Source organism: Cyprinus carpio, chromosome A21 (assembly GCF_018340385.1).
Source record: "Cyprinus carpio isolate SPL01 chromosome A21, ASM1834038v1, whole genome shotgun sequence".
Taxonomy (NCBI): domain Eukaryota; kingdom Metazoa; phylum Chordata; class Actinopteri; order Cypriniformes; family Cyprinidae; genus Cyprinus; species Cyprinus carpio.
The window spans coordinates 5,833,436-5,850,082 of NC_056592.1; the positions used below are offsets into that span (position 1 = coordinate 5,833,436).

Sequence of the window (16,647 nt, forward strand, 5' to 3'; positions counted from 1 at the left end):
AGTATTATACTATTGCGTGACTTTTTGCAATAAACCAGTACTGAGTTCAATATAAAATTATTTGATTCAGTTCATTTCACTTCTTTGTGTTTGTGGATTCCTCAGTGTGTACTAAAGGGAAAAAATGTCCTATTTATAGGCCTAGGTACTGTGTTTTATGCCCCGTTTAGAAGTTTGTGGTATTTATAGATGAATTCATGCAGAAATCTAAGCGAGATGTGCAGTAGTTTCCTATAAATTTTCCTGATGTCTTTCTGGTCTCACCAGGTCAAATGAACTTGCATTTTACTGTTACATAATGCATTGAAAATTTTTGTTATGTTGTTTATTAGTAAAAAGGACTCAATACAATTTTTGGATGGCTTTGAATTAATTTTTTTTGTCTTGAAAGCTCTTTGTGGGTTGTCCTTTCCTGATTGTGTCTGCGTTTGAGTGCCAAGCTTTAAGAATCTCTCCTCTTTGTGGCATTATGTGCCAGGGCAATGCACTAGGCCAATGAAGTGAATTACAGTAAAAGGTCATTCTGTTAGATTGTAATTCATTTGTGACGTGCTCTCTGCAAGATGCATAGATCATTCTATGAACCAGGAGCCTTTTGTGTCCCTTAGTGGTGTGTAAATATGACTTAACATGAGTTTCATAAGTGAATTATAGGCCTCATGTAAACGCAAATATAATTCTATAAATATATAATTTATATTCATAGAAATAAAATGTAAATAAAACATCTATATGCATGTAATATCAAATATTTATTAATTTTATGAAATTAACTGCAAGGACGAGTAAGAAAATCACTTTAAGTGATCAACCCTGTTATGGTGGTTTTATACTTTGTAGAAATATCTAAAACTGTGAATCATGTTACTTCTCTTAAGGTAGATTAACACTGTTTACAGTACTAAAACCCTGGCACACATTCAAATGATGAACTATTTTATTTGGACACAAGCACAGAACTAGCAAAATGATGAGTAATAATTAGTTAAAATTAGTCAAAACATTATCTTTTTTAAAGCTGTCCTGAACATGGTCCAGCGTTGCATTTACTCCCAATTTTTTCTGTTGGTAATGAGAGTTATCCTAAAAATTGAAAAATTGTCAACAAATATAATCTTTTCTTTTTCTTTTCTGATTTGATATTGTTCTTTACATTGAATGTAGCCTAGCTGTCATGGTTGCATTTCTTTGCCAAAGTCATATTATCAAAATGATAGTATAAGTGCTCCTTTATAAGTGCTCCCGTTCCCCTTGGTTTCCTGTTCTGATATCAGGTTTCAGAACTACAAAAACTACCAACACAGAAGACTTAAAGAAAAACAGACCTTCAGCCAAATGGGATTTAACGTGCTTAAGCTTGGATAATTATCTCTCTTTGCATCTTTGTTTGGGGCTGTGAATATAGATTTTTTTTTCAAGATAATAACCTGTAATTTATATTAAAAATGTTTTATGTGTGTGCTTTGATAATGGCAGACATTGCAGATGATGGGCTGTGTATAATTAAAGATTAAGTAATTTGGCACAAAATCCATGCAAATGGGTGTTAGCATTATTTTATTTTGTTCCAGACTTACAGTAATACTAGCTGTCCAGACCTGTTAGTTGGGCACTGAAACATCTTGTAATTCATGTGTTTTAGCAGTCTGGTCAAATAGAATGTGACTGAGCATGTTAGTAGCTAAAAATGTTGACATACTTGCCGAAAAATAAAGAGTTTGATCCACGTCTCTCTTTGCTGTGGATTAGCCTCAAGGTTTTGGCTTGACGGAGGTCCACTCATCCTGTCTACATGTTTACAGCAAAGGTCCAAGCTTCTGTCAATCATGGGTGAAGTCTTAGGTGATTTGTTTCTTGCTCATTATTTGCTGTTATGAATGGCATATGTTTCTATAAACTAGTCTCATTTGCACAATGGTGTGATAGGTTTGTTTGTTCATGTTCAGCTCACTTGTAAAAGCGTGACTGAATCATCTCGTTTTACCAAACTGCTTGGAAAAGCTATACTTCTAACTTAGGAAAAATACTGATTTAATTACTTGGCAGCACAATTATTGTGTATGTTGCACAGAGCTTTGTGCGTTAATTAACCATTTACCTGAAAATCACTTTGTTTGTGAGTTGTAAACTGATCTTTAGCATATAATTGATGTTTGTTTCTTTTATTTTTCAAGTTTTATTAGCGAGTGTACAAGAAATGAGAGGAAGAAGGCAAGAATGGGACCATGCAGGCAATGTGGTCTGAGTACTAATCAGGGTGTTGTGTATAAAATGTGGTGATGAATTCAAATGTTTATGAATTCTTTTTAATGTAGGTTCATAGAATATTGAATTCATGGAATTATTACATTGACTTTATTGTATTTAATCAGTGGCATAAATATGATAGCATTGAATGCAATTAATTGAAACGATTACCTCAGATTAATTAACTACTATACTATTTACAGTAAATAGTAAAATGTAACTGTACAAATATTTGTAAAGGATTATAATGATTTAAAAAAAAAAAAAAATAATATATATATATATATATATATATATATATATATATAAATGTTGATAACAGTGGTGCTGCTCAAAAAAAAATTTAAAAAAAAAAAATTCTCAATCATTCTTTGAGATATTATTATAAATGTTGATAACAGTTGTGCTGCTCAGTATTTTTTTTGGAAAACTGCATTTTTTTCATGATGCTTTGAGTAAAAAGGTTCAAAAGATCAGTGTTTATTTAACATAAATCTTTTGTAACATTATAAATGTTTTCACTGTCACCTTTACTGTCATTTATTTTGTATTTTTTAAATGCATTATGTTTTAAATGCTGTCTATAATGATTATTTCAGTGTATATCCAAGCGTAGCAAAATGTACATGTAATTGTTGCACACAAATATCTATGAATACTAATTTAATAAGTCTGTATCTGGAATTTTTCATTGGTAAATTGTGTTATGCATTTGATCTCCACAGCTCAGTGTAAGAGCACGTGTATTAACCTTTTCACCATGACTCATGTCCTATTTTACCTTGTTAGGACAACAGACCCCCATGTGAGAATCATCACTGAAAATAGCCTGCGCTCTAACTGTTTCAGTCCCTGCAGTACTGACAAACTCTTAGCTCTTTCCAACTGCATGAAAAATGGTGTTGTCACTCTGTCTTTGCCACACACTTAAGCTTAATTTTGACAATATTAATTTGCCCCTGCCATGGTTTCAGGGGGGTTATTCGTTGTTGAATAGGTGCCAGTAGTTTGAATGCAGACTACTGAGGATTTGGCTTCCTAAAGAGAAACAGATGTTAGCTTTGGCCTGAATTAAAGCAGGATGGTCGAGACACAGGTTGATGATGTGTAGGGCTTTGTATTGTGCCAACAAGGTGTGTTGTGTGTGTGTGTGTATGTGTGTGTGTGTGTGTGTGCGTGTGTGTGTATGTGTGTGTGTGTGTGTGTGTGCACCCCATGCCTTTATCCTTGTAAGTGTGTTTAAATGGAATTACTACCATGGGCCTAAATTAATGATTATCTAAAGGGGGAATACATGAGCGGCACTACATTTTGCATCAACATGACCCCTGTGTGTATACTCTGTATGTACAAAAGTGGTTTCCATACTTGAATTAGAAGCATTAAAATTTTAAACTTGCGCTGTAAAAATTCTGTGAATAATTTTGCTGTTAGGATGGTTTTATTAATTTTCCACCATATTGTTGTGGAACTGACCTTTCTTTATAAATTCTAAAAATTCTAACTGAAAGTTTGCAAATAAGCGTAAATTTCACAAATAATTGCAAAGAATAAGCATGACATTTTTTAAGTAGATAGACTGAAAAAGTATTTTTTTTCCAATGTTTCTTGTTTTATATACTAAAAAAGTAGTAGCATCATTTTAGTAGTAGCAGTAGTTTTATTTATTTTGCACCTTTTAAAACTCAATATTGCTTTAAAGAAATCAGATTTAAAGATTTTTCCCACCCATGCTATAAATTCCCGGCATGGCTAATTGCTTATTTTAATTCTTCATTTTTATGGAAAGACATTTAAATGTGTTAAACTGCATGACTGATGTGTAGTGGATAATGAAGTGAAGCAGTCAAGAGTTGTCAAGAAACTGTTTATGTGGGTTAAGGTTTGCATAGGAAATTATACATGGTTCAGCAAAACCACAGTCTGGGTCTTTCCCTCCTTTAGGTGGTTAACCGTTTGCCTGTTTTGGGATTTTCAACGTATATTTTACTGGCAGAGCATTTCGTTTCTGTTTTGCTGTCTTGCTTTAGACACAATTTGTGGTCATTTTAACCCTTAATTTATTCTCCCATTAGGAGAAGAGATGATAATTTATCATACCTATAGGATTTTAACTTGTAAGAGGAAATGTTCTGGACTGTTTAAGTGCTACAGTACCAGTCATTTTTAAGTCAGCTGGATATTCAAGCATTTGAATGCCAGACCTCTTTTTTTTTAGCACATTTTGACATTGTACCATTATAATAGTCTTGTCTGCTGCTGAATTTTAACATATTTTTTGTCAGTCAAATGGATGGTCATACATAAATCTTAAAGTCACTTAGACACGCTGCTTTCAGTTCAAGAAATGCAAATTGTACCCGCTCTGTTTTCTTGCTAAATCGCAGGGAAAAACTTGGACATCTGATATCCCATAAGCCCTTGACTCTCCAACAAATTGGATGTGAAAGAAAAAACCTCTTTGTCTGAAAATACTTTAACTGCGGCTATCGTTAAAATCGCCTTGTTGACATATATAATATATTTTCCACTTAACTGAATCATTTGTTTCCAAGCAACAACTTTGTCCTGATTTGGTGTTTTTGTAAACCTCTTGCCAGAGGTCAGTACCTCCAGGATCGATTTTTCAGAAACTAGGGACATGTTCATTCATTTATCCCATAATTCATTCAAGTCCTTCGGCAGTAAACGTGTCACTGTTTATGAAGCAGCCCAAGTGGTCAGTCTATGCACTTGACATTTCCCTGGAAAAAACTCCTGTTACTGTGCAAATAGTCCGTCTGTTGAGGGTTCCAGTAGTCAAAGCCCTTTCTTCATTGTTGATCTGGCCCAAGGCCAGTGGTGTAGTATGGTTCGAGTTATGAACTTATGGACAGGCATGTTCTCTGTTATTTCCGGGGTTGTCAGGGTGAGAGACATCACACCGGTTAAATTCAGTGCCAGTCCTCCTTAACACGCTTCTAAAGATACCTTGACTTCCTCCGCCTGCTGTATATTGAAGCCAGACGTTGCAGATTTCAGACTGACTTCTTGGTTGTTCAGGGCTTTGTGTTTGTATATCTGAGATGATGCACATCTTTTTCTTGTTTGGTTTAATTAACCTTATCGCTTACAGGCTCAAAAGGGATATTGTGAGATATTTAGATGGTGCAGATAGAGAAACTGGTTACTGAGTGTGAGAGAGAGAGAGATGGAGATGAGGATAGAGATTGTTCCACATGTGATTACTGGCAAAAGGAGACAGAACTGCATCTAACCATAACCACATGGGTTTTGGGGGGTCTTTTCTAGAACCGTCCGACTGTTGTCAGGACAACAAAGAATTTGGCAATTTGTAATGTCAGTGAGCATGTGCATCAACAAAATCTGAAACTTTCACATTTGCGTCTCAGGTTGGGAATTTTAGATGTGATGGACCTCACACGATAATGAAATAGGCCTAAATATTCTGCAGCAGGTCGCCTCGTCATTTGGGTCCAAAATGATTATAGAAAGCTGTTTTCTTTTTTGCTTTTCAGTGATGTTTTGTGAATGTTGTGTTATTGGCGGAAATGTCTGTCAATGTGTCAGACCATCTGCACATTTACACTGTGAAAAGTGTTGTGATTTGACTGCTTGGCGACTGATTAAATATTTTCTAAACCTCTGACAACGCTTTAGTTGGGAATGCGGAACTATGTGAAAAGTGGACATTATTGAATTAAGCAAACCATTCACACAGATTTGATGTATACTACACAAACATTCATGTTTTCAAACATTCATAGGGCCCTATGAAATCTGTTTTATTTTTTCCAAAATTCAGTTTTATTTTTTTTCCAAATTCCGTTTTTTCAGTTTTAATTTTTCTGGATTCAGTTTTTTTCTGTTTAAATTTTTCTTGACTGCTTTATAATAGTTCAATTAAATTTTATTTATCAAAAAGTATGTCTAATTAATTACAATCATGAAACACACACATTTTCACATCAATTTATTAAAAGATTAACAAAAATTACATGTTTAGGGCCCTATGAAATGTTTTATTTTTGAGCACTTTTCAGAGGTAACTTTTCTTTGTAATTTATGCCTTCCTGTAGCTGTATTCCCAGAAGGTAAAGTGTTTTGGAGACATAACACTAGTATTTTCCAACAGCCGTTCTCCTCTCTTGAACTTTCTGGTTAGTCCTTTCGTTCTTACTGCTCACTTGAGTAACCATATAACAATTAAAAACAATTTGACAACCCCCCAATCAATGTCAACTATAACAAAAATCTGTGCTCTGTATTTAACCACTATACTAAGAATCATTTCTCCAAGTATGGTGACCCACTCGGAATTTGTGCTCTGCATTTTAACCCATCCTTAGTGCACACAGTAGTGAACACACACACACACACACACACCGTGAACACACACCCAGAGCAGTGGGCAGCCGTATTGCTGTGGCGCGTGGGGAGCAGTTGGGGGTTCGATGCCTTGCTCAAGGATCTCACCTCAGTTGTGGTATTGAGGGTGGAAGAGAGCGCTGGTTATTCACTCCCCCCACAGACAATTCCTGCCGGACCTGAAACTCAAACCCACAACCTTCGGGTTACAAGTCCGATTCTTTAGCGATTAGGCCACAACTGCCCCCCAAGTGCGTGTTTTGACATAACTTGCCACAGTGTTGCTATAGATTACATAAAGTGAGTTACATTAAGTGAGCAGATCACCCTAACATTTGCTTTATTATAACACATAGGGTTTGAGATTATTTGTGGACCCCAGGTGTTGATATCTGAAGGACACTGAGAACCGCAGCGGACTTTACTGGATGTCAAACTGCTGTTTTTGAAAATTATGGTGATTCCTAAATATTGCAACATCGTATGCTCAGGGGTTTAATACAGCCTTCAAGAAAATAGCTGTAATGTGAGGTATCATGTTGTAAATAAAACTCTGGATGATTGTTGAAATAGTAGCGCTTGATCACTGTTTCATATTTTTCATAGACTGTATGCTGCACAGCTTCCAAATAATTCCCCATGCTGATCCCATGTGTTTGCTTCCAGTTCTTGACTATGAAGCAGTTTCTGATCACATATCGTAAAGTAAACATTGGATAGACAAAACCAACAAGGCATTTTTTTAAACCAGATTTTTGTAGACAGATCCAGTCAGCGCATGCTTCCACAGAATGACATTTGGCTGTCCGTAAGTGATTTCTGTTCTAAAGTTGGCCATCTCCTCTCTCGAGCTGTTGATTGCAAATAGGAGTGATGTGAAAACAATAGAGGGAGAGCAAGAGGCAGAGCGACAAAGAAGGAAGATTTGCCAAAGCAACAACTCAACACATAGATTATATTTCTCAAATATCTGAGTTTTTCTGAAACTTTTCCAGCTTGCCAGTCTTGCTCAGGGATTTTCTTGGACTTGAGTTTCTTAAAAGAATTGATTTCCATCCTAGATGTGGCCAATATACGAGTTGAAATATTAATATTTCTCTTCTTTAAAATTTGGTTGGTTAGCTGTTCAAATTATGAGATGTGATATAATCTTAATTAGCTGGTTCAGGTGTGTTTATTCGGGGTTGGAGCTGAAATCTGCAGGGTGGTAGCTTTCCAGGAACAGGGTTGGAGACCCCTGCCTTATAGCATAATGCATTGCATGATCTCATGAATAACTGTTATAAAAAATTATAATACTTAGATGTTAATTGTTACACTTTTACAAGGTATTAATCATTAAAACGTGACAAACAAACCTTCAAATATTATAATGCATTTTAACTTTGGTTAAGATTATTAATGAAAAGATATAATGTACTACAGTGTGCATTATTAATATCTTTGTTATGCATTACACATAAAGGCTTTAAGTGTTACTATTTTAATTTTATCACCCGTCTCCTCTCATATAACATTAAAATTGACATTCAGTTTTTATAATAGTCATTACATTTAAAGTTTTACAGTTGTGAGCTGAATGTGAACTTTAACTGTGAAACGCCCATGGATTACATGGTGCCCATGCCAGCATAGGTTTCCAGACAAACTAAATGCCCATTACAGCATCAATCTGAATTAATTTCAGTTTCTCATCACCTCATTGTGTCTGAAATGTTGACAGGCAGATCTTTGCGTTGGCAGGCTGGTTCTGTCAGGCCCCATTCCAAGCAGTTACACCTAAACGAGCACCAGCACTTCTGTGATTTAATGTGAATGTTAAAGCGCAAGGGAAAAAATCAGTCGAGTGGGTTACTGGAGGCACACCGACTCATAAAAGACCTGTTGGTGGTGTTACAGTGCACACAGAGAGAAGACAAGAAAAATGAAAAGAAAAACTGGCCACATCTGGGGCCAGTGTGGAGGAATGTAGAGTTTGTGTCTGTATGTGTTTCAGGCTCTTGATCTGTACCACATTATCAAGATTCTTATAAGCATAAAAGCAGAGAAGTTGAAGTGGGCTTCTGCGTCAGAGCACAAGCAAAACAATTAGACCTCCCTGAACACACATACACACACTTGGCACAAAAGCAAGATCAAATCAGTTTTCAGAGGACCAATTCGAGCAAAGGGTGTTTACTGACATGCAGTATAAGATGCAACGAGATCTAGGCTCTAATAAGACCCTTAAATGTGTAATACTGAAACTTCAAACAGCCACACACATACACAAAGCCTGTGTGGAGTTATACACTCATTATATATCACCAAACATTAATGGAGGTCTGTGTAATTTACAGTTTCCAGCTGTACAGGTTTTTGCTCAGAAAAGGGGAGAAAAAAGCCCACTGCAAATCCATGAAATAATACGACCGCTCTCTTTACACAGCTGCTAATGGCTTAGGCTCCTGGCCAATTATGTGGATGTTAATTATAAAGGAAATTGACATTTTTTGTTTTGCATTTGTTAGCCTGTGATTTCCAGCTGTGATTGTTGATGACTCTTTGTGTTGTGCTTGGCTAGACAGTCTGGAAAATGTATCTGTGAATATTAAATACAGGGTATCAAGTTCAAGTGGAATGCTAATCTTAAAGTCATCATGAAATGCTCCCAATTAATTTTTTAATACACATTCCTGGACTTACTGTGCACGATTCACTCTTTGAAATAACTTTCCTTGTCAGGCTGGAATACACTAGCTACTTATAAAATCTGAACAGATTTTCCAAGCGCTAGACATCATACTTGTCGACTTTGTAAATGGTTGCTGAGAAAAATTATCATCATACACTAACCGACAGCAGATCACACACTTACGGACTTCGCTGCCTATAATATATTACATGATTTTATGTAAAATCTGTAAACTCTGACTGTCTAAAACCCACAGACTGGCTCTAAATTTCAGCAACTAGTGTTGACTCCTCCAAATTGTAAACTGCAACAAAAATCTGTGCAAAGTTGTGTAGTGTATTTCAACGAGTTCTATCGATCAATTGATTCTATTGTTTGTTCTGTCCATTATTCTATCTATTGTTCACCCATTCTTTCTATCGTTCTAGCTGTCCATCTATCATTCATTTTATCATTCTTTCTATCTATACTGTTTGTTCTATCTATCGTTTGTTTGTTGTATCATTATATCTATCTGTTGTTCTATTGTGCTGTTGTTTGTTCTATCTACAGTGGGGAAAATGTTTATTTGATCCCCTGCTGATTTTGCAAGTTTGCCCACTTACAAAGAAATAAAGGGTCTGTAATTTTTATGGTAAGTTTATTTTTAATGGATAGAGACAGAATACAGAGCGAAAAATTCTGGCTCCCACGGAATGATTATTTGCCCATGTGGAACACAGATTAGCTCTCTCACTTTAAGTTACTCCTAATGTCAGCTCGTTAGGTGTATAAAAGGCACCTGTCTACACATCTTCCATTCCAACCTCTACCACCACCAGGGACAGGGGCAAGACCAAAGAGCAGTCAAAGGATGTCAGAGACAAGATTGTAGACCTGCACAAGGCTGGAATGGGCTACAAGACCATCAGCAACAAGCTTGTTGAGAAGGAGACAACTGTTAGTGCGATTGTTTGGAAATGGAAGAAATACAAAATAACCATCAATCGGCCTTGGTCTGGAGCTCCGTGCAAGATCTCGCCTCATGGGGTAAGGATAATAATGAGAAAGGTCAGGGATCAGCCCAGAACTACACGGCAGGAGCTTGTTAATGATCTTAAGGCAGTTGGGACAACAGTCACCAAGCAAATCATTGGTAACACCCTACGCCACAATGGACTGAAATCCTGCAGCGCCCGCAAGGTCCCCCTGCTCAAGAAGGCACATGTACAGGCCCATTAAAAGTTTGCCAAACATCTAAATGATTCAGAGAAGGCTTGGGAGAAAGTGCTGTGGTCAGATGAGACCAAAATTGAGCTCTTTGGCATTAACTCGACTCGCCGTGTTCGGAGGGAGAGAAATGCTGACTATGACCCCAAGAACACTATCCCTACAGTCAAGCACGGAGGCGGAAACGTCAAGCACGGAGGCAGAAACATTATCCTTTGGGGCTGTTTTTCTGCTAAGGGTACAGGATGACTTCACCGCATTGAGGGACAAATGGAAAATTCTTGGACGAGAACCTCCTTCCCTCATCCAGAACACTGAAGATGGGTCATGGATGAGTCTTCAAGGATTAAAGGAGCACATTAGGTCATGGAGTAGCCTAGCCAGTCTCCAGACCTCTATCCTATAGAAAATCTGTGGAAGGAACTGAAACTTCGAGTTGCTAAACAACAGCCAAGAAACCTTAAGGATTTAGAGAGGATCTCTAAGAGAAGTGGACCAAAATCCCTCCTGAGATGTGTGCAAACCTGGTGACCAACTACAAAAAACATCTTACATCTGTGCTTGCCAACAAGGGTTTTTGCACTATACCAAGTCATGTTTTGCTTGGGGATCAAATACTTAAAGTATTTCACTCACTGAAGTGCAAATCAAATTCTATCTTTATATAATGTGTTTTTTTCTGGATTTTTTGGTTAGTATTCTGTCTCTATACATTAAAATAAACCTACCATAAAAATTACAGACCCTTCGGTTTTTTTAATTTTTTATTTATTTATTTTTATAAGTGGGCAAACTTACAAAATCACCAGGGGATCAAATAAATATTTTCCCCACTGTACTGTCCTGTCGGTCTGTCCATCGTTCTGTCTACCATTCTATCTGTTGTTCATTCATTCGTTCTATTTATTGCCTTATCTATCTATCTATCTATCTATCTATCTATCTATCTATCTATCTATCTATCTATCTATCTATCTATCTATCTATCTATCTATCTATCTATCTATCTATCTATCTATCTATCTATCTATCTATCTATCTATCTATCTATCTATCTATCTATTGTTTGTTTTGTTGTTCTGTGTCTATCTACCTTTTGTTTGTTCTTTCATGTACTCTATCTTTTTTTCTATTGTTAGTTTTTTTCTTACTCCTACCTTTTAATTCATTCTTTTTAGTGATGCTGTTGTTATTGGAAATGTTGCATTATGAAATTAAAATGGCTTGTGTATGCTGCTTCATGTTGATTTTAATGTTCTTGATTTAACATTAATCACAGAGCTCTTTTAACAATTAAATTTTAATTGTGCAAGGCACAATTCTTTGTAGAGAGAGTTGTGTTTGAATTTGAATGAAATTAGTTTTGAATTCAGAGCATTCGTTCAGAATTTAATATCAGAGAAATTGTCATAACATCATAGAATATTTAAGTTCTCTTATGACATCATAGGACATTAAAATGGTTTTTAAATGGCATCATAAGAACCTCATAATCACTTTTGTTTTTGGAACCTTTATTTTGAACCTTAAATTTCAAATAGTATTTGATTTGAATTGAACTGATGTTGGTCATAGACTTTCTATGGTACCATGCATTCCATGGTAAATTTCTCAGTGTCGCCTGAATGTAATGTTATTGCCTCCATGTGCACTGTCTGTGTCTGTGGTTACTGCAGGTCTGTGCTCACTTTGTTTATAAGGTAATTAGAGATCTCTCAGAGCCCAGCGAGTGGGGCTGAGGTCACGCTAATCCAGACCTGATTTTCTCCTGGTAACTGGATACCCATCAGCGTGGGAAATTAAATAAACACAACATTAGGAAAGCTCAGGTGCTACTGTACCCACTAATAACGGCTGACAAGTCAAGTAAAAGCTGAATGTGTCTCAGAATTAATCCAACTGTTAATGCACCTACATTTTACTTAAACATCACACCTAAATCACACAGCTCACACAAATAGCCACCAAAAAAACCATCTATCAAACACAAACGCTCCCAGCTCATGTTTAAAGCTCTTTTAACGCGCCAGAATAACTAAACCTTTCCTTTTCATCTGCAAGCAAATACACCTGCTCTATGAGGACTGAAACACTCTTAGGAGTCGAAATCAGGTGCTAAAGTGAGTAAAAAGGGCTCAAGATGACTTTTCTAAATGAATTATCAATAAGTGATATTGAATAAATATGATAAGACATCTCTTCCAGTCACTGATTACACTGTATTGATTCATGTGTCACGGCATAAAAATTCCATCACTTTCTGTTTTTCTCTCTTACATAACAAGGAAGTCTGGTTGTTTCTGAGTGACTCAACCTGAACTAATCCATTTCATCCCGTTTTAAACCTCCCGAGGCTGGGTTCACATCTGGATCCAACCCTCCTGAGACATGCACACCATCAGAGCAATCGGGCCGCACAACAGTGCCCAACATCCTCTTCTGCTATTCAATGTGATCTTATCATTGCAATCTGGCCCCAAGAGGATTTTTAATAGTAAATGATGTAACGGTCTGCAGTTGCATGGAATTCTGGAATATTAATCTACTGGATGAAAACATTTGTTTGACAGAAGATATTACAAAATATTCAAAGTAAATTGAATTATTAAGTTGAAATATTGTTTCACTTCCAGTTCATCAGGTTCAATGCGCAAATGAATTAGGTTTCTTTATCTTTTTGGTGGATTTCCAAGGAGGAATTGGATATTAGTTTAGTATTTTTGTTTTAAGTTTATTAGGAGGAACCCTTTAATGTTTCATATCATGAGAAGTTAAATTGTCCTTGATATTTTGAACAAGTTTGATGTACTGTGAAAACATATTGTAACTTTCAATGGTCAAAATTTCCTTCCAGACCAAAAAGATAATTAGCTCTAAAAATTGCTCTAAACCTCCACTATTTTGTGTCTGCATTCATGAAGACTGGAGTGTCTCTCAGAGGTCCTGCATGAGAAATGGTCATCAGGAAAACTGATTCTGGCCTCCATGAGTCTGTCAGGGTTTAACCACACTGACAGACGCGCCAAAATGGGGAGTGATTCAAAGCCTTCACATTAATATGTGTTTCATTTTAAATGTTAGTGCCATTGACCTTATCTTTAGAAAAAATGTCTTGCTTTTTTCCACTGATTTTGTAATTTGCATGTAGAGTGCATTTTATTTAGAAAGAGACAGGTTGAACACTTACCAAGCACAGACTCATGATTAGTTTTGTGTTTTCAAGCTTCTGAGATTAAACCAGTGCTGTGTCACACATATAATATGAATCGGTGTAAGTAGCCATAGTCTATATAAGATCTCAGCACAGAACATCTGGGGTTGCTCAAGACAAAATATTACAGCTCTTGTGAAGTTTTGTATATTTACATTTTGAATTGTGTGATGTATACAGTATAGGTTGATTCCGTGTTTGAACATTTCTGGCTCTGTTTAGGTCATTATGGGATTTGGTCCAGCTGGATTTCATGTTCTCCTATCCATTTAAGCCTGTATAGTTTTTCATGTTAATGATGCACATATTAATAAATACTTTCATGCAGTGCAGATTTAGTTCCTAAAATTCCTGGATATTTGCATGCTTTATACTGCATCACATCCAATATAAAGCTAAATTACCCTTTATTTTGAGGTTATATAAAGATGTTTACAATATAAAAAAGCTAATTCTAATAATTGTATTGTAATAATTACAAAAATGAACTCATGGAAGATTTCAAAGTTTGGGGTTTATGTTGAATGAAAAGTCAAGTCCTCAAAGTATGAACATTTGTGAAAGCACCAGATGGATGGAAACCTGAGTGTAAACAGCACTGAGAGTCAATAAACAAAGCTTTAAAAATATTTTTGGAATGCTTACCCTAGCAGACACAGGTCCAGGGTCAGTTCTGGCTGTTCTTCTCTCTGAGTTTTGCGTGTTTGTTAAGATAGGGACATATCAGAGTTTGTGTGTTTGTGGAGGATCAGGGTGGCTTTGGTGTCAGCATACCAGAAAAACAGAGATGTTCTCTTTTGCATCTCAGTGTATAAAAACCTGCATCCTTACTATCCTGCTGTATGTGTTTGTTGAAGTGCTTTCATTTTTAATTACAGACTTGACTATCCTGAGCACAGTTTGAGACATGGTTGAGATATGTTGAGTTTACTAGAGATTTTTACCTTTGTTTTAAGTGAAATATGCAAGAAGCATTATTGAGTTTTTCTACCCTGAGCTCTCTTATTCACTTCTTTCTTCGCATTATGCTACAAAAATTATTTTATTTGTTTAATTGAGTGCTTGTAATTGAGTTGTTTTTTTGTTTGTTTGTTCAAAAAAGTAATTTGTTACATTTAGGTTCTTATGTAAGGGAGTAAAAATGAAACTTCTTTAGCGCAAAGAAAGGTTATTTATACATGTATTTATTGTTCTTTGAAGCTTTAGCACATAGATAAACAACCATTAAAAGGTTAAAGGTTTTTTATGGAATCATAGTAGGGCTACCTTATAAAGGTTTTCCTATGCCGTCATAAGAAGATTCAAGGGTTCTCTTATCTCATCATAGTTCTAATTCTATCGCATCATAACTTCAAAAGGTTCTCCTATGACATTACAATTCTTGAAAATGTATTGATATGGAATCAGACTTTTAAAATACTTTTGAATCCTTCATTTAGAGTCTAGAAAAGGTGTTATTCTTTATTTTGAAAATTCTTTATTTTGGAGGAAACTCCATAGACACACATTAGTTCTGGGCAACATACAGCAGAAAAAAAAATGGTGTGGAGTGGAAAGACTGCAAGTCTGTCTGAAAACAAGCTAATGTAGTCAAGTCTATTAGGTTCAATGCCATGCTGTGGCTCATTATTTTTTTTTTTAATTATCAGTGATTTCTTCACTCATTATTCAAAATTGTGAATATTTACATCTCGCGGTGTCATTTCTGTAAAGGAATTTCATATGGTTTATGTAGTTGAAGTCTTTTATTATGTGTATTTATAATTTTTTTCAGGATATCAAGATATAGATAGTGCCCCTTAACATTGGGAGGGTTTACTGTGTGTTGGTTTTAGGTTTTTGTGTGTGAGAGAGATTTGTAAGTGATTGTAGTTCTTGGTATTTTAATCTCAAACTTGAAACAAACCAATAAGGTTTACCTGTGTGAATCAGACCACCTAAACAGCTCCCATGATTCAAACCAACCAGCCCGCCTAGCCCAGCTCAGACCCCTAGTTTGTCTGTGGCTGTAAAAGTGATTGTGTGGAAATATATTAGCTGTTTATGTTCTTATTATCTTTTAAACCAATGCATTGAATTGTTTAACATGTTGATATCCTTTTTAATATGCACAATTTAAGCATTGTTGATCATTTTGCTTCCAGAATAGAACAACAGAGCTTACTCTGGCAGACAAGACTAAACAGTTCCACAAAATGTGAGTAATACTGTTGAAAAGGATATCACCATTACTTAATATCCAAATTCCCCCCCTTTTGTATTTTTAGTTTTTCTTTTTTTTTTTGAGCATTGAAACATTTGGGAATCATTATAGCATAGTGTTGAAATGAATCATTTCTGTTAGTTCTTGTGAGTTGTTCACTTGTCATTCCAAAAGAGTAACATCTCCACAATGACCACTTACAGTGGGAAAGATTCGGGGGAATATTATTGTCTTATCTTGGAGGTGAGTTTTCAATCACTGTTCAGAAAAAAACACTTTGTCTCATATTGTGGACTTGGATTTCAAATTAAATACAATTAGGGAAAATCACAAAAACAGAAGAGTCACATTAATAATTCATGAGAGTTTGTTTCAGGCTGGATTGAGGTCACTGTTCTGTCTTTTCTTCTGAGTTTCTTAGGCAAGTATCACTATTATTACTGCTCATCCGTTCAGTTGGGGGTTTGAACAAACCCAAAATCCTGAGTATTAAACTTCTGTACATGACTCATCTCAGTCTGTTTGTGCTACAGATAAGAATGATTCCTCAAAACATGAAGCTTGTTGGAGATAGATTTGCTTTAATACTTTTATAAGCACTTGTGATTTTCTTGGAGGTGATGAAACGGGTGAAAAAAAAAATAGATTAAAAAAAGATTAAAAAAAGAAAAAAAAAACATGCCAATATGTAACTGTGCAAAATTCCTGCACTGCTGCTGGTAAGATTTTTTTCAC

General features: G+C 35.8%; 1 pseudogene; it reads left to right on the forward strand.

Annotated features, from left to right (window-relative positions):
• LOC109065023 overlaps nt 1–16,647 on the forward strand; it is a 43,965-nt pseudogene that overhangs the window by 9,227 nt on the left and 18,091 nt on the right.